Genomic DNA, 15938 nt, shown 5'->3' with positions numbered 1-15938 from the left:
TAGGGGTGAGAGTTGCATTTTCACGATTGAGAAGTGGTGCGAATTCTATGGCGTTGGTGGTATAGTGGTGAGCATAGCTGCCTTCCAAGCAGTTGACCCGGGTTCGATTCCCGGCCAACGCATTGTTTCTCTTGTTTTGAAGTATTCTTGTTAACACTCTCTCCAGAGGCCAATGGTTGTGCGGTCAGGCTCAAAAAGAGTGCGGCCAGGAGGTATGCAGCTGCAAAGTCTGTGCAAGAGAGCCTCCAAGTTGAAGCATGCAAGGTTATCGGACACTCAAAAGCATCCTTCGAGCCGGAATCGAACCAGCGACCTAAGGATTGCTAACTAGCTACTACAGTCCTCCGCTCTACCAGCTGAGCTATCGAAGGTTTAGCCAGATATGCGTGCAGCTGCTTCCTAGGTTTTTGTGTCAGTGCCAACTAAAAAGAAGTTGGCCCTTCATTTGAAGGTAGTGCCAAGTGGAAGTTTTGGAGGATGCGGGCATCGATCCCGCTACCTCTCGCATGCTAAGCGAGCGCTCTACCATTTGAGCTAATCCCCCTCTACGGTTGCTGGCTTCTGGCACTCGGGTCACACCGCAGTCATGTTATTATGCCTAAACCAAGCTTTGACCATGGGAGAAGAAAGGTTTCTTTTTTTTTTTTTTTTTTTTTTTAAGTGTGGATTTTTTGGTGCCTTGAAATATAAAGGACAGTGGAGTTTGCTGGGCTTTGGGTGGCCTGAAAGAACGAGACAGTGAATTTTTGGGGTACCTTTTTCCTGGGAGCATGAAAAATACAAAACTCTGCGCCTAGCAGAGGATGGTTTCGATCCATCGACCTCTGGGTTATGGGCCCAGCACGCTCCCGCTGCGCCACTCTGCTGCTGCTTAAACCTCTCTTACGAGAAGCCACATTACCGTCTGACTGTTGTCAAGCCACTAACGAAGCAGAAGAGTTGGCTTTAGTCACACTAGGGGTGAGAGTTGCATTTTCACGATTGAGAAGTGGTGCGAATTCTATGGCGTTGGTGGTATAGTGGTGAGCATAGCTGCCTTCCAAGCAGTTGACCCGGGTTCGATTCCCGGCCAACGCATTGTTTCTCTTGTTTTGAAGTATTCTTGTTAACACTCTCTCCAGAGGCCAATGGTTGTGCGGTCAGGCTCAAAAAGAGTGCGGCCAGGAGGTATGCAGCTGCAAAGTCTGTGCAAGAGAGCCTCCAAGTTGAAGCATGCAAGGTTATCGGACACTCAAAAGCATCCTTCGAGCCGGAATCGAACCAGCGACCTAAGGATTGCTAACTAGCTACTACAGTCCTCCGCTCTACCAGCTGAGCTATCGAAGGTTTAGCCAGATATGCGTGCAGCTGCTTCCTAGGTTTTTGTGTCAGTGCCAACTAAAAAGAAGTTGGCCCTTCATTTGAAGGTAGTGCCAAGTGGAAGTTTTGGAGGATGCGGGCATCGATCCCGCTACCTCTCGCATGCTAAGCGAGCGCTCTACCATTTGAGCTAATCCCCCTCTACGGTTGCTGGCTTCTGGCACTCGGGTCACACCGCAGTCATGTTATTATGCCTAAACCAAGCTTTGACCATGGGAGAAGAAAGGTTTCTTTTTTTTTTTTTTTTTTTTTTTTAAGTGTGGATTTTTTGGTGCCTTGAAATATAAAGGACAGTGGAGTTTGCTGGGCTTTGGGTGGCCTGAAAGAACGAGACAGTGAATTTTTGGGGTACCTTTTTCCTGGGAGCATGAAAAATACAAAACTCTGCGCCTAGCAGAGGATGGTTTCGATCCATCGACCTCTGGGTTATGGGCCCAGCACGCTCCCGCTGCGCCACTCTGCTGCTGCTTAAACCTCTCTTACGAGAAGCCACATTACCGTCTGACTGTTGTCAAGCCACTAACGAAGCAGAAGAGTTGGCTTTAGTCACACTAGGGGTGAGAGTTGCATTTTCACGATTGAGAAGTGGTGCGAATTCTATGGCGTTGGTGGTATAGTGGTGAGCATAGCTGCCTTCCAAGCAGTTGACCCGGGTTCGATTCCCGGCCAACGCATTGTTTCTCTTGTTTTGAAGTATTCTTGTTAACACTCTCTCCAGAGGCCAATGGTTGTGCGGTCAGGCTCAAAAAGAGTGCGGCCAGGAGGTATGCAGCTGCAAAGTCTGTGCAAGAGAGCCTCCAAGTTGAAGCATGCAAGGTTATCGGACACTCAAAAGCATCCTTCGAGCCGGAATCGAACCAGCGACCTAAGGATTGCTAACTAGCTACTACAGTCCTCCGCTCTACCAGCTGAGCTATCGAAGGTTTAGCCAGATATGCGTGCAGCTGCTTCCTAGGTTTTTGTGTCAGTGCCAACTAAAAAGAAGTTGGCCCTTCATTTGAAGGTAGTGCCAAGTGGAAGTTTTGGAGGATGCGGGCATCGATCCGGCTACCTCTCGCATGCTAAGCGAGCGCTCTACCATTTGAGCTAATCCCCCTCTACGGTTGCTGGCTTCTGGCACTCGGGTCACACCGCAGTCATGTTATTATGCCTAAACCAAGCTTTGACCATGGGAGAAGAAAGGTTTCTTTTTTTTTTTTTTTTTTTTTTTTAAGTGTGGATTTTTTGGTGCCTTGAAATATAAAGGACAGTGGAGTTTGCTGGGCTTTGGGTGGCCTGAAAGAACGAGACAGTGAATTTTTGGGGTACCTTTTTCCTGGGAGCATGAAAAATACAAAACTCTGCGCCTAGCAGAGGATGGTTTCGATCCATCGACCTCTGGGTTATGGGCCCAGCACGCTCCCGCTGCGCCACTCTGCTGCTGCTTAAACCTCTCTTACGAGAAGCCACATTACCGTCTGACTGTTGTCAAGCCACTAACGAAGCAGAAGAGTTGGCTTTAGTCACACTAGGGGTGAGAGTTGCATTTTCACGATTGAGAAGTGGTGCGAATTCTATGGCGTTGGTGGTATAGTGGTGAGCATAGCTGCCTTCCAAGCAGTTGACCTGGGTTCGATTCCCGGCCAACGCATTGTTTCTCTTGTTTTGAAGTATTCTTGTTAACACTCTCTCCAGAGGCCAATGGTTGTGCGGTCAGGCTCAAAAAGAGTGCGGCCAGGAGGTATGCAGCTGCAAAGTCTGTGCAAGAGAGCCTCCAAGTTGAAGCATGCAAGGTTATCGGACACTCAAAAGCATCCTTCGAGCCGGAATCGAACCAGCGACCTAAGGATTGCTAACTAGCTACTACAGTCCTCCGCTCTACCAGCTGAGCTATCGAAGGTTTAGCCAGATATGCGTGCAGCTGCTTCCTAGGTTTTTGTGTCAGTGCCAACTAAAAAGAAGTTGGCCCTTCATTTGAAGGTAGGGCCAAGTGGAAGTTTTGGAGGATGCGGGCATCGATCCCGCTACCTCTCGCATGCTAAGCGAGCGCTCTACCATTTGAGCTAATCCCCCTCTACGGTTGCTGGCTTCTGGCACTCGGGTCACACCGCAGTCATGTTATTATGCCTAAACCAAGCTTTGACCATGGGAGAAGAAAGGTTTCTTTTTTTTTTTTTTTTTTTTTTTAAGTGTGGATTTTTTGGTGCCTTGAAATATAAAGGACAGTGGAGTTTGCTGGGCTTTGGGTGGCCTGAAAGAACGAGACAGTGAATTTTTGGGGTACCTTTTTCCTGGGAGCATGAAAAATACAAAACTCTGCGCCTAGCAGAGGATGGTTTCGATCCATCGACCGCTGGGTTATGGGCCCAGCACGCTCCCGCTGCGCCACTCTGCTGCTGCTTAAACCTCTCTTACGAGAAGCCACATTACCGTCTGACTGTTGTCAAGCCACTAACGAAGCAGAAGAGTTGGCTTTAGTCACACTAGGGGTGAGAGTTGCATTTTCACGATTGAGAAGTGGTGCGAATTCTATGGCGTTGGTGGTATAGTGGTGAGCATAGCTGCCTTCCAAGCAGTTGACCCGGGTTTGATTCCCGGCCAACGCATTGTTTCTCTTGTTTTGAAGTATTCTTGTTAACACTCTCTCCAGAGGCCAATGGTTGTGCGGTCAGGCTCAAAAAGAGTGCGGCCAGGAGGTATGCAGCTGCAAAGTCTGTGCAAGAGAGCCTCCAAGTTGAAGCATGCAAGGTTATCGGACACTCAAAAGCATCCTTCGAGCCGGAATCGAACCAGCGACCTAAGGATTGCTAACTAGCTACTACAGTCCTCCGCTCTACCAGCTGAGCTATCGAAGGTTTAGCCAGATATGCGTGCAGCTGCTTCCTAGGTTTTTGTGTCAGTGCCAACTAAAAAGAAGTTAGCCCTTCATTTGAAGGTAGTGCCAAGTGGAAGTTTTGGAGGATGCGGGCATCGATCCCGCTACCTCTCGCATGCTAAGCGAGCGCTCTACCATTTGAGCTAATCCCCCTCTACGGTTGCTGGCTTCTGGCACTCGGGTCACACCGCAGTCATGTTATTATGCCTAAACCAAGCTTTGACCATGGGAGAAGAAAGGTTTCTTTTTTTTTTTTTTTTTTTTTTAAGTGTGGATTTTTTGGTGCCTTGAAATATAAAGGACAGTGGAGTTTGCTGGGCTTTGGGTGGCCTGAAAGAACGAGACAGTGAATTTTTGGGGTACCTTTTTCCTGGGAGCATGAAAAATACAAAACTCTGCGCCTAGCAGAGGATGGTTTCGATCCATCGACCTCTGGGTTATGGGCCCAGCACGCTCCCGCTGCGCCACTCTGCTGCTGCTTAAACCTCTCTTACGAGAAGCCACATTACCGTCTGACTGTTGTCAAGCCACTAACGAAGCAGAAGAGTTGGCTTTAGTCACACTAGGGGTGAGAGTTGCATTTTCACGATTGAGAAGTGGTGCGAATTCTATGGCGTTGGTGGTATAGTGGTGAGCATAGCTGCCTTCCAAGCAGTTGACCCGGGTTCGATTCCCGGCCAACGCATTGTTTCTCTTGTTTTGAAGTATTCTTGTTAACACTCTCTCCAGAGGCCAATGGTTGTGCGGTCAGGCTCAAAAAGAGTGCGGCCAGGAGGTATGCAGCTGCAAAGTCTGTGCAAGAGAGCCTCCAAGTTGAAGCATGCAAGGTTATCGGACACTCAAAAGCATCCTTCGAGCCGGAATCGAACCAGCGACCTAAGGATTGCTAACTAGCTACTACAGTCCTCCGCTCTACCAGCTGAGCTATCGAAGGTTTAGCCAGATATGCGTGCAGCTGCTTCCTAGGTTTTTGTGTCAGTGCCAACTAAAAAGAAGTTGGCCCTTCATTTGAAGGTAGTGCCAAGTGGAAGTTTTGGAGGATGCGGGCATCGATCCCGCTACCTCTCGCATGCTAAGCGAGCGCTCTACCATTTGAGCTAATCCCCCTCTACGGTTGCTGGCTTCTGGCACTCGGGTCACACCGCAGTCATGTTATTATGCCTAAACCAAGCTTTGACCATGGGAGAAGAAAGGTTTCTTTTTTTTTTTTTTTTTTTTTAAGTGTGGATTTTTTGGTGCCTTGAAATATAAAGGACAGTGGAGTTTGCTGGGCTTTGGGTGGCCTGAAAGAACGAGACAGTGAATTTTTGGGGTACCTTTTTCCTGGGAGCATGAAAAATACAAAACTCTGCGCCTAGCAGAGGATGGTTTCGATCCATCGACCTCTGGGTTATGGGCCCAGCACGCTCCCGCTGCGCCACTCTGCTGCTGCTTAAACCTCTCTTACGAGAAGCCACATTACCGTCTGACTGTTGTCAAGCCACTAACGAAGCAGAAGAGTTGGCTTTAGTCACACTAGGGGTGAGAGTTGCATTTTCACGATTGAGAAGTGGTGCGAATTCTATGGCGTTGGTGGTATAGTGGTGAGCATAGCTGCCTTCCAAGCAGTTGACCCGGGTTCGATTCCCGGCCAACGCATTGTTTCTCTTGTTTTGAAGTATTCTTGTTAACACTCTCTCCAGAGGCCAATGGTTGTGCGGTCAGGCTCAAAAAGAGTGCGGCCAGGAGGTATGCAGCTGCAAAGTCTGTGCAAGAGAGCCTCCAAGTTGAAGCATGCAAGGTTATCGGACACTCAAAAGCATCCTTCGAGCCGGAATCGAACCAGCGACCTAAGGATTGCTAACTAGCTACTACAGTCCTCCGCTCTACCAGCTGAGCTATCGAAGGTTTAGCCAGATATGCGTGCAGCTGCTTCCTAGGTTTTTGTGTCAGTGCCAACTAAAAAGAAGTTAGCCCTTCATTTGAAGGTAGTGCCAAGTGGAAGTTTTGGAGGATGCGGGCATCGATCCCGCTACCTCTCGCATGCTAAGCGAGCGCTCTACCATTTGAGCTAATCCCCCTCTACGGTTGCTGGCTTCTGGCACTCGGGTCACACCGCAGTCATGTTATTATGCCTAAACCAAGCTTTGACCATGGGAGAAGAAAGGTTTCTTTTTTTTTTTTTTTTTTTTTTAAGTGTGGATTTTTTGGTGCCTTGAAATATAAAGGACAGTGGAGTTTGCTGGGCTTTGGGTGGCCTGAAAGAACGAGACAGTGAATTTTTGGGGTACCTTTTTCCTGGGAGCATGAAAAATACAAAACTCTGCGCCTAGCAGAGGATGGTTTCGATCCATCGACCTCTGGGTTATGGGCCCAGCACGCTCCCGCTGCGCCACTCTGCTGCTGCTTAAACCTCTCTTACGAGAAGCCACATTACCGTCTGACTGTTGTCAAGCCACTAACGAAGCAGAAGAGTTGGCTTTAGTCACACTAGGGGTGAGAGTTGCATTTTCACGATTGAGAAGTGGTGCGAATTCTATGGCGTTGGTGGTATAGTGGTGAGCATAGCTGCCTTCCAAGCAGTTGACCCGGGTTCGATTCCCGGCCAACGCATTGTTTCTCTTGTTTTGAAGTATTCTTGTTAACACTCTCTCCAGAGGCCAATGGTTGTGCGGTCAGGCTCAAAAAGAGTGCGGCCAGGAGGTATGCAGCTGCAAAGTCTGTGCAAGAGAGCCTCCAAGTTGAAGCATGCAAGGTTATCGGACACTCAAAAGCATCCTTCGAGCCGGAATCGAACCAGCGACCTAAGGATTGCTAACTAGCTACTACAGTCCTCCGCTCTACCAGCTGAGCTATCGAAGGTTTAGCCAGATATGCGTGCAGCTGCTTCCTAGGTTTTTGTGTCAGTGCCAACTAAAAAGAAGTTGGCCCTTCATTTGAAGGTAGGGCCAAGTGGAAGTTTTGGAGGATGCGGGCATCGATCCCGCTACCTCTCGCATGCTAAGCGAGCGCTCTACCATTTGAGCTAATCCCCCTCTACGGTTGCTGGCTTCTGGCACTCGGGTCACACCGCAGTCATGTTATTATGCCTAAACCAAGCTTTGACCATGGGAGAAGAAAGGTTTCTTTTTTTTTTTTTTTTTTTTTTTTTAAGTGTGGATTTTTTGGTGCCTTGAAATATAAAGGACAGTGGAGTTTGCTGGGCTTTGGGTGGCCTGAAAGAACGAGACAGTGAATTTTTGGGGTACCTTTTTCCTGGGAGCATGAAAAATACAAAACTCTGCGCCTAGCAGAGGATGGTTTCGATCCATCGACCTCTGGGTTATGGGCCCAGCACGCTCCCGCTGCGCCACTCTGCTGCTGCTTAAACCTCTCTTACGAGAAGCCACATTACCGTCTGACTGTTGTCAAGCCACTAACGAAGCAGAAGAGTTGGCTTTAGTCACACTAGGGGTGAGAGTTGCATTTTCACGATTGAGAAGTGGTGCGAATTCTATGGCGTTGGTGGTATAGTGGTGAGCATAGCTGCCTTCCAAGCAGTTGACCCGGGTTCGATTCCCGGCCAACGCATTGTTTCTCTTGTTTTGAAGTATTCTTGTTAACACTCTCTCCAGAGGCCAATGGTTGTGCGGTCAGGCTCAAAAAGAGTGCGGCCAGGAGGTATGCAGCTGCAAAGTCTGTGCAAGAGAGCCTCCAAGTTGAAGCATGCAAGGTTATCGGACACTCAAAAGCATCCTTCGAGCCGGAATCGAACCAGCGACCTAAGGATTGCTAACTAGCTACTACAGTCCTCCGCTCTACCAGCTGAGCTATCGAAGGTTTAGCCAGATATGCGTGCAGCTGCTTCCTAGGTTTTTGTGTCAGTGCCAACTAAAAAGAAGTTGGCCCTTCATTTGAAGGTAGTGCCAAGTGGAAGTTTTGGAGGATGCGGGCATCGATCCCGCTACCTCTCGCATGCTAAGCGAGCGCTCTACCATTTGAGCTAATCCCCCTCTACGGTTGCTGGCTTCTGGCACTCGGGTCACACCGCAGTCATGTTATTATGCCTAAACCAAGCTTTGACCATGGGAGAAGAAAGGTTTCTTTTTTTTTTTTTTTTTTTTTTAAGTGTGGATTTTTTGGTGCCTTGAAATATAAAGGACAGTGGAGTTTGCTGGGCTTTGGGTGGCCTGAAAGAACGAGACAGTGAATTTTTGGGGTACCTTTTTCCTGGGAGCATGAAAAATACAAAACTCTGCGCCTAGCAGAGGATGGTTTCGATCCATCGACCTCTGGGTTATGGGCCCAGCACGCTCCCGCTGCGCCACTCTGCTGCTGCTTAAACCTCTCTTACGAGAAGCCACATTACCGTCTGACTGTTGTCAAGCCACTAACGAAGCAGAAGAGTTGGCTTTAGTCACACTAGGGGTGAGAGTTGCATTTTCACGATTGAGAAGTGGTGCGAATTCTATGGCGTTGGTGGTATAGTGGTGAGCATAGCTGCCTTCCAAGCAGTTGACCCGGGTTCGATTCCCGGCCAACGCATTGTTTCTCTTGTTTTGAAGTATTCTTGTTAACACTCTCTCCAGAGGCCAATGGTTGTGCGGTCAGGCTCAAAAAGAGTGCGGCCAGGAGGTATGCAGCTGCAAAGTCTGTGCAAGAGAGCCTCCAAGTTGAAGCATGCAAGGTTATCGGACACTCAAAAGCATCCTTCGAGCCGGAATCGAACCAGCGACCTAAGGATTGCTAACTAGCTACTACAGTCCTCCGCTCTACCAGCTGAGCTATCGAAGGTTTAGCCAGATATGCGTGCAGCTGCTTCCTAGGTTTTTGTGTCAGTGCCAACTAAAAAGAAGTTGGCCCTTCATTTGAAGGTAGTGCCAAGTGGAAGTTTTGGAGGATGCGGGCATCGATCCCGCTACCTCTCGCATGCTAAGCGAGCACTCTACCATTTGAGCTAATCCCCCTCTACGGTTGCTGGTTTCTGGCACTCGGGTCACACCGCAGTCATGTTATTATGCCTAAACCAAGCTTTGACCATGGGAGAAGAAAGGTTTCTTTTTTTTTTTTTTTTTTTTTTAAGTGTGGATTTTTTGGTGCCTTGAAATATAAAGGACAGTGGAGTTTGCTGGGCTTTGGGTGGCCTGAAAGAACGAGACAGTGAATTTTTGGGGTACCTTTTTCCTGGGAGCATGAAAAATACAAAACTCTGCGCCTAGCAGAGGATGGTTTCGATCCATCGACCTCTGGGTTATGGGCCCAGCACGCTCCCGCTGCGCCACTCTGCTGCTGCTTAAACCTCTCTTACGAGAAGCCACATTACCGTCTGACTGTTGTCAAGCCACTAACGAAGCAGAAGAGTTGGCTTTAGTCACACTAGGGGTGAGAGTTGCATTTTCACGATTGAGAAGTGGTGTGAATTCTATGGCGTTGGTGGTATAGTGGTGAGCATAGCTGCCTTCCAAGCAGTTGACCCGGGTTCGATTCCCGGCCAACGCATTGTTACTCTTGTTTTGAAGTATTCTTGTTAACACTCTCTCCAGAGGCCAATGGTTGTGCGGTCAGGCTCAAAAAGAGTGCGCCCAGGAGGTATGCAGCTGCAAAGTCTGTGCGAGAGAGCCTCCGAGTTGAAGCATGCAAGGTTGTCGGACACTCAAAAGCATCCTTCGAGCCGGAATCGAACCAGCGACCTAAGGATTGCTAATTAGCTACTACAGTCCTCCGCTCTACCAGCTGAGCTATCGAAGGTTTAGCCAGATATGCGTGCAGCTGCTTCCTAGGTTTTTGTGTCAGTGCCAACTAAAAAGAAGTTGGCCCTTCATTTGAAGGTAGTGCCAAGTGGAAGTTTTGGAGGATGCGGGCATCGATCCCGCTACCTCTCGCATGCTAAGCGAGCGCTCTACCATTTGAGCTAATCCCCCTCTACTGTTGCTGGTTTCTGGCACTCGGGTCACACCGCAGTCATGTTATCATGCCTAAACCAAGTTTTGACCATGGGAGAAGAAAGGTTTCTTTCTTTTTTTTTTTTTTTTTTTTTTTTTTAAAGTGTGGATTTTTTGGTGCCTTGAAATATAAAGGACAGTGGAGTTTGCTGGGCTTTGGGTGGCCTGAAAGAACGAGACAGTGAATTTTTGGGGTACCTTTTTCCTGGGAGCATGAAAAATACAAAACTCTGCGCCTAGCAGAGGATGGTTTCGATCCATCGACCTCTGGGTTATGGGCCCAGCACGCTCCCGCTGCGCCACTCTGCTGCTGCTTAAACCTCTCTTACGAGAAGCCACATTACCGTCTGACTGTTGTCAAGCCACTAACGAAGCAGAAGAGTTGGCTTTAGTCACACTAGGGGTGAGAGTTGCATTTTCACGATTGAGAAGTGGTGTGAATTCTATGGCGTTGGTGGTATAGTGGTGAGCATAGCTGCCTTCCAAGCAGTTGACCCGGGTTCGATTCCCGGCCAACGCATTGTTACTCTTGTTTTGAAGTATTCTTGTTAACACTCTCTCCAGAGGCCAATGGTTGTGCGGTCAGGCTCAAAAAGAGTGCGCCCAGGAGGTATGCAGCTGCAAAGTCTGTGCGAGAGAGCCTCCGAGTTGAAGCATGCAAGGTTGTCGGACACTCAAAAGCATCCTTCGAGCCGGAATCGAACCAGCGACCTAAGGATTGCTAATTAGCTACTACAGTCCTCCGCTCTACCAGCTGAGCTATCGAAGGTTTAGCCAGATATGCGTGCAGCTGCTTCCTAGGTTTTTGTGTCAGTGCCAACTAAAAAGAAGTTGGCCCTTCATTTGAAGGTAGTGCCAAGTGGAAGTTTTGGAGGATGCGGGCATCGATCCCGCTACCTCTCGCATGCTAAGCGAGCGCTCTACCATTTGAGCTAATCCCCCTCTACTGTTGCTGGTTTCTGGCACTCGGGTCACACCGCAGTCATGTTATCATGCCTAAACCAAGTTTTGACCATGGGAGAAGAAAGGTTTCTTTCTTTTTTTTTTTTTTTTTTTAAGTGTGGATTTTTTGGTGCCTTGAAATATAAAGGACAGTGGAGTTTGCTGGGCTTTGGGTGGCCTGAAAGAACGAGACAGTGAATTTTTGGGGTACCTTTTTCCTGGGAGCATGAAAAATACAAAACTCTGCGCCTAGCAGAGGATGGTTTCGATCCATCGACCTCTGGGTTATGGGCCCAGCACGCTCCCGCTGCGCCACTCTGCTGCTGCTTAAACCTCTCTTACGAGAAGCCACATTACCGTCTGACTGTTGTCAAGCCACTAACGAAGCAGAAGAGTTGGCTTTAGTCACACTAGGGGTGAGAGTTGCATTTTCACGATTGAGAAGTGGTGTGAATTCTATGGCGTTGGTGGTATAGTGGTGAGCATAGCTGCCTTCCAAGCAGTTGACCCGGGTTCGATTCCCGGCCAACGCATTGTTACTCTTGTTTTGAAGTATTCTTGTTAACACTCTCTCCAGAGGCCAATGGTTGTGCGGTCAGGCTCAAAAAGAGTGCGCCCAGGAGGTATGCAGCTGCAAAGTCTGTGCGAGAGAGCCTCCGAGTTGAAGCATGCAAGGTTGTCGGACACTCAAAAGCATCCTTCGAGCCGGAATCGAACCAGCAACCTAAGGATTGCTAATTAGCTACTACAGTCCTCCGCTCTACCAGCTGAGCTATCGAAGGTTTAGCCAGATATGCGTGCAGCTGCTTCCTAGGTTTTTGTGTCAGTGCCAACTAAAAAGAAGTTGGCCCTTCATTTGAAGGTAGTGCCAAGTGGAAGTTTTGGAGGATGCGGGCATCGATCCCGCTACCTCTCGCATGCTAAGCGAGCGCTCTACCATTTGAGCTAATCCCCCTCTACTGTTGCTGGTTTCTGGCACTCGGGTCACACCGCAGTCATGTTATCATGCCTAAACCAAGTTTTGACCATGGGAGAAGAAAGGTTTCTTTTTTTTTTTTTTTTTTTTTAAAGTGTGGATTTTTTGGTGCCTTGAAATATAAAGGACAGTGGAGTTTGCTGGGCTTTGGGTGGCCTGAAAGAACGAGACAGTGAATTTTTGGGGTACCTTTTTCCTGGGAGCATGAAAAATACAAAACTCTGCGCCTAGCAGAGGATGGTTTCGATCCATCGACCTCTGGGTTATGGGCCCAGCACGCTCCCGCTGCGCCACTCTGCTGCTGCTTAAACCTCTCTTACGAGAAGCCACATTACCGTCTGACTGTTGTCAAGCCACTAACGAAGCAGAAGAGTTGGCTTTAGTCACACTAGGGGTGAGAGTTGCATTTTCACGATTGAGAAGTGGTGTGAATTCTATGGCGTTGGTGGTATAGTGGTGAGCATAGCTGCCTTCCAAGCAGTTGACCCGGGTTCGATTCCCGGCCAACGCATTGTTACTCTTGTTTTGAAGTATTCTTGTTAACACTCTCTCCAGAGGCCAATGGTTGTGCGGTCAGGCTCAAAAAGAGTGCGCCCAGGAGGTATGCAGCTGCAAAGTCTGTGCGAGAGAGCCTCCGAGTTGAAGCATGCAAGGTTGTCGGACACTCAAAAGCATCCTTCGAGCCGGAATCGAACCAGCGACCTAAGGATTGCTAATTAGCTACTACAGTCCTCCGCTCTACCAGCTGAGCTATCGAAGGTTTAGCCAGATATGCGTGCAGCTGCTTCCTAGGTTTTTGTGTCAGTGCCAACTAAAAAGAAGTTGGCCCTTCATTTGAAGGTAGTGCCAAGTGGAAGTTTTGGAGGATGCGGGCATCGATCCCGCTACCTCTCGCATGCTAAGCGAGCGCTCTACCATTTGAGCTAATCCCCCTCTACTGTTGCTGGTTTCTGGCACTCGGGTCACACCGCAGTCATGTTATCATGCCTAAACCAAGTTTTGACCATGGGAGAAGAAAGGTTTCTTTCTTTTTTTTTTTTTTTTTTTTTTTTTTAAAGTGTGGATTTTTTGGTGCCTTGAAATATAAAGGACAGTGGAGTTTGCTGGGCTTTGGGTGGCCTGAAAGAACGAGACAGTGAATTTTTGGGGTACCTTTTTCCTGGGAGCATGAAAAATACAAAACTCTGCGCCTAGCAGAGGATGGTTTCGATCCATCGACCTCTGGGTTATGGGCCCAGCACGCTCCCGCTGCGCCACTCTGCTGCTGCTTAAACCTCTCTTACGAGAAGCCACATTACCGTCTGACTGTTGTCAAGCCACTAACGAAGCAGAAGAGTTGGCTTTAGTCACACTAGGGGTGAGAGTTGCATTTTCACGATTGAGAAGTGGTGTGAATTCTATGGCGTTGGTGGTATAGTGGTGAGCATAGCTGCCTTCCAAGCAGTTGACCCGGGTTCGATTCCCGGCCAACGCATTGTTACTCTTGTTTTGAAGTATTCTTGTTAACACTCTCTCCAGAGGCCAATGGTTGTGCGGTCAGGCTCAAAAAGAGTGCGCCCAGGAGGTATGCAGCTGCAAAGTCTGTGCGAGAGAGCCTCCGAGTTGAAGCATGCAAGGTTGTCGGACACTCAAAAGCATCCTTCGAGCCGGAATCGAACCAGCGACCTAAGGATTGCTAATTAGCTACTACAGTCCTCCGCTCTACCAGCTGAGCTATCGAAGGTTTAGCCAGATATGCGTGCAGCTGCTTCCTAGGTTTTTGTGTCAGTGCCAACTAAAAAGAAGTTGGCCCTTCATTTGAAGGTAGTGCCAAGTGGAAGTTTTGGAGGATGCGGGCATCGATCCCGCTACCTCTCGCATGCTAAGCGAGCGCTCTACCATTTGAGCTAATCCCCCTCTACTGTTGCTGGTTTCTGGCACTCGGGTCACACCGCAGTCATGTTATCATGCCTAAACCAAGTTTTGACCATGGGAGAAGAAAGGTTTCTTTCTTTTTTTTTTTTTTTTTTTAAGTGTGGATTTTTTGGTGCCTTGAAATATAAAGGACAGTGGAGTTTGCTGGGCTTTGGGTGGCCTGAAAGAACGAGACAGTGAATTTTTGGGGTACCTTTTTCCTGGGAGCATGAAAAATACAAAACTCTGCGCCTAGCAGAGGATGGTTTCGATCCATCGACCTCTGGGTTATGGGCCCAGCACGCTCCCGCTGCGCCACTCTGCTGCTGCTTAAACCTCTCTTACGAGAAGCCACATTACCGTCTGACTGTTGTCAAGCCACTAACGAAGCAGAAGAGTTGGCTTTAGTCACACTAGGGGTGAGAGTTGCATTTTCACGATTGAGAAGTGGTGTGAATTCTATGGCGTTGGTGGTATAGTGGTGAGCATAGCTGCCTTCCAAGCAGTTGACCCGGGTTCGATTCCCGGCCAACGCATTGTTACTCTTGTTTTGAAGTATTCTTGTTAACACTCTCTCCAGAGGCCAATGGTTGTGCGGTCAGGCTCAAAAAGAGTGCGCCCAGGAGGTATGCAGCTGCAAAGTCTGTGCGAGAGAGCCTCCGAGTTGAAGCATGCAAGGTTGTCGGACACTCAAAAGCATCCTTCGAGCCGGAATCGAACCAGCAACCTAAGGATTGCTAATTAGCTACTACAGTCCTCCGCTCTACCAGCTGAGCTATCGAAGGTTTAGCCAGATATGCGTGCAGCTGCTTCCTAGGTTTTTGTGTCAGTGCCAACTAAAAAGAAGTTGGCCCTTCATTTGAAGGTAGTGCCAAGTGGAAGTTTTGGAGGATGCGGGCATCGATCCCGCTACCTCTCGCATGCTAAGCGAGCGCTCTACCATTTGAGCTAATCCCCCTCTACTGTTGCTGGTTTCTGGCACTCGGGTCACACCGCAGTCATGTTATCATGCCTAAACCAAGTTTTGACCATGGGAGAAGAAAGGTTTCTTTTTTTTTTTTTTTTTTTTTAAAGTGTGGATTTTTTGGTGCCTTGAAATATAAAGGACAGTGGAGTTTGCTGGGCTTTGGGTGGCCTGAAAGAACGAGACAGTGAATTTTTGGGGTACCTTTTTCCTGGGAGCATGAAAAATACAAAACTCTGCGCCTAGCAGAGGATGGTTTCGATCCATCGACCTCTGGGTTATGGGCCCAGCACGCTCCCGCTGCGCCACTCTGCTGCTGCTTAAACCTCTCTTACGAGAAGCCACATTACCGTCTGACTGTTGTCAAGCCACTAACGAAGCAGAAGAGTTGGCTTTAGTCACACTAGGGGTGAGAGTTGCATTTTCACGATTGAGAAGTGGTGCGAATTCTATGGCGTTGGTGGTATAGTGGTGAGCATAGCTGCCTTCCAAGCAGTTGACCCGGGTTCGATTCCCGGCCAACGCATTGTTTCTCTTGTTTTGAAGTATTCTTGTTAACACTCTCTGCAGAGGCCAATGGTTGTGCGGTCAGGCTCAAAAAGAGTGCGCCCAGGAGGTATGCAGCTGCAAAGTCTGTGCAAGAGAGCCTCCAAGTTGAAGCATGCAAGGTTATCGGACACTCAAAAGCATCCTTCGAGCCGGAATCGAACCAGCGACCTAAGGATTGCTAATTAGCTACTACAGTCCTCCGCTCTACCAGCTGAGCTATCGAAGGTTTAGCCAGATATGCGTGCAGCTGCTTCCTAGGTTTTTGTGTCAGTGCCAACTAAAAAGAAGTTGGCCCTTCATTTGAAGGTAGTGCCAAGTGGAAGTTTTGGAGGATGCGGGCATCGATCCCGCTACCTCTCGCATGCTAAGCGAGCGCTCTACCATTTGAGCTAATCCCCCTCTACTGTTGCTGGTTTCTGGCACTCGGGTCACACCGCAGTCATGTTATCATGCCTAAACCAAGTTTTGACCATGGGAGAAGAAAGGTTTCTTTCTTTTTTT

At 48.6% G+C, this 15938-nt stretch overlaps 15 non-coding genes across 15 annotated transcripts; all 15 read left to right on the top strand.

The window, feature by feature from the left end:
• The first annotated feature begins 50 nt into the window (after positions 1-50).
• On the top strand, positions 51-122 carry TRNAG-UCC (transfer RNA glycine (anticodon UCC)). The gene has a single exon. It is a non-coding gene; the product is annotated as a tRNA-Gly (tRNA).
• An 883-nt stretch (positions 123-1005) lies between these two features.
• Positions 1006-1077, top strand: TRNAG-UCC (transfer RNA glycine (anticodon UCC)). The gene has a single exon. It is a non-coding gene; the product is annotated as a tRNA-Gly (tRNA).
• An 884-nt stretch (positions 1078-1961) lies between these two features.
• TRNAG-UCC (transfer RNA glycine (anticodon UCC)) lies at positions 1962-2033 on the top strand. The gene has a single exon. It is a non-coding gene; the product is annotated as a tRNA-Gly (tRNA).
• Positions 2034-4826: 2793 nt separating this feature from the next.
• TRNAG-UCC (transfer RNA glycine (anticodon UCC)) lies at positions 4827-4898 on the top strand. Its single transcript has one exon. It is a non-coding gene; the product is annotated as a tRNA-Gly (tRNA).
• Positions 4899-5779: 881 nt separating this feature from the next.
• On the top strand, positions 5780-5851 carry TRNAG-UCC (transfer RNA glycine (anticodon UCC)). The gene has a single exon. It is a non-coding gene; the product is annotated as a tRNA-Gly (tRNA).
• An 882-nt stretch (positions 5852-6733) lies between these two features.
• TRNAG-UCC (transfer RNA glycine (anticodon UCC)) lies at positions 6734-6805 on the top strand. Its single transcript has one exon. It is a non-coding gene; the product is annotated as a tRNA-Gly (tRNA).
• Positions 6806-7690: 885 nt separating this feature from the next.
• Positions 7691-7762, top strand: TRNAG-UCC (transfer RNA glycine (anticodon UCC)). Its single transcript has one exon. It is a non-coding gene; the product is annotated as a tRNA-Gly (tRNA).
• Positions 7763-8644: 882 nt separating this feature from the next.
• TRNAG-UCC (transfer RNA glycine (anticodon UCC)) lies at positions 8645-8716 on the top strand. Its single transcript has one exon. It is a non-coding gene; the product is annotated as a tRNA-Gly (tRNA).
• An 882-nt stretch (positions 8717-9598) lies between these two features.
• TRNAG-UCC (transfer RNA glycine (anticodon UCC)) lies at positions 9599-9670 on the top strand. Its single transcript has one exon. It is a non-coding gene; the product is annotated as a tRNA-Gly (tRNA).
• Positions 9671-10561: 891 nt separating this feature from the next.
• TRNAG-UCC (transfer RNA glycine (anticodon UCC)) lies at positions 10562-10633 on the top strand. Its single transcript has one exon. It is a non-coding gene; the product is annotated as a tRNA-Gly (tRNA).
• Positions 10634-11516: 883 nt separating this feature from the next.
• On the top strand, positions 11517-11588 carry TRNAG-UCC (transfer RNA glycine (anticodon UCC)). The gene has a single exon. It is a non-coding gene; the product is annotated as a tRNA-Gly (tRNA).
• Positions 11589-12470: 882 nt separating this feature from the next.
• On the top strand, positions 12471-12542 carry TRNAG-UCC (transfer RNA glycine (anticodon UCC)). The gene has a single exon. It is a non-coding gene; the product is annotated as a tRNA-Gly (tRNA).
• An 891-nt stretch (positions 12543-13433) lies between these two features.
• Positions 13434-13505, top strand: TRNAG-UCC (transfer RNA glycine (anticodon UCC)). Its single transcript has one exon. It is a non-coding gene; the product is annotated as a tRNA-Gly (tRNA).
• Positions 13506-14388: 883 nt separating this feature from the next.
• TRNAG-UCC (transfer RNA glycine (anticodon UCC)) lies at positions 14389-14460 on the top strand. Its single transcript has one exon. It is a non-coding gene; the product is annotated as a tRNA-Gly (tRNA).
• Positions 14461-15342: 882 nt separating this feature from the next.
• TRNAG-UCC (transfer RNA glycine (anticodon UCC)) lies at positions 15343-15414 on the top strand. Its single transcript has one exon. It is a non-coding gene; the product is annotated as a tRNA-Gly (tRNA).
• Positions 15415-15938: the final 524 nt, after the last annotated feature.

The sequence above is a fragment of the Eleutherodactylus coqui genome, chromosome 1 (assembly GCF_035609145.1).
Source record: "Eleutherodactylus coqui strain aEleCoq1 chromosome 1, aEleCoq1.hap1, whole genome shotgun sequence".
NCBI lineage: Eukaryota > Metazoa > Chordata > Amphibia > Anura > Eleutherodactylidae > Eleutherodactylus > Eleutherodactylus coqui.
This window is presented reverse-complemented; position numbering and strand designations above follow the sequence as displayed.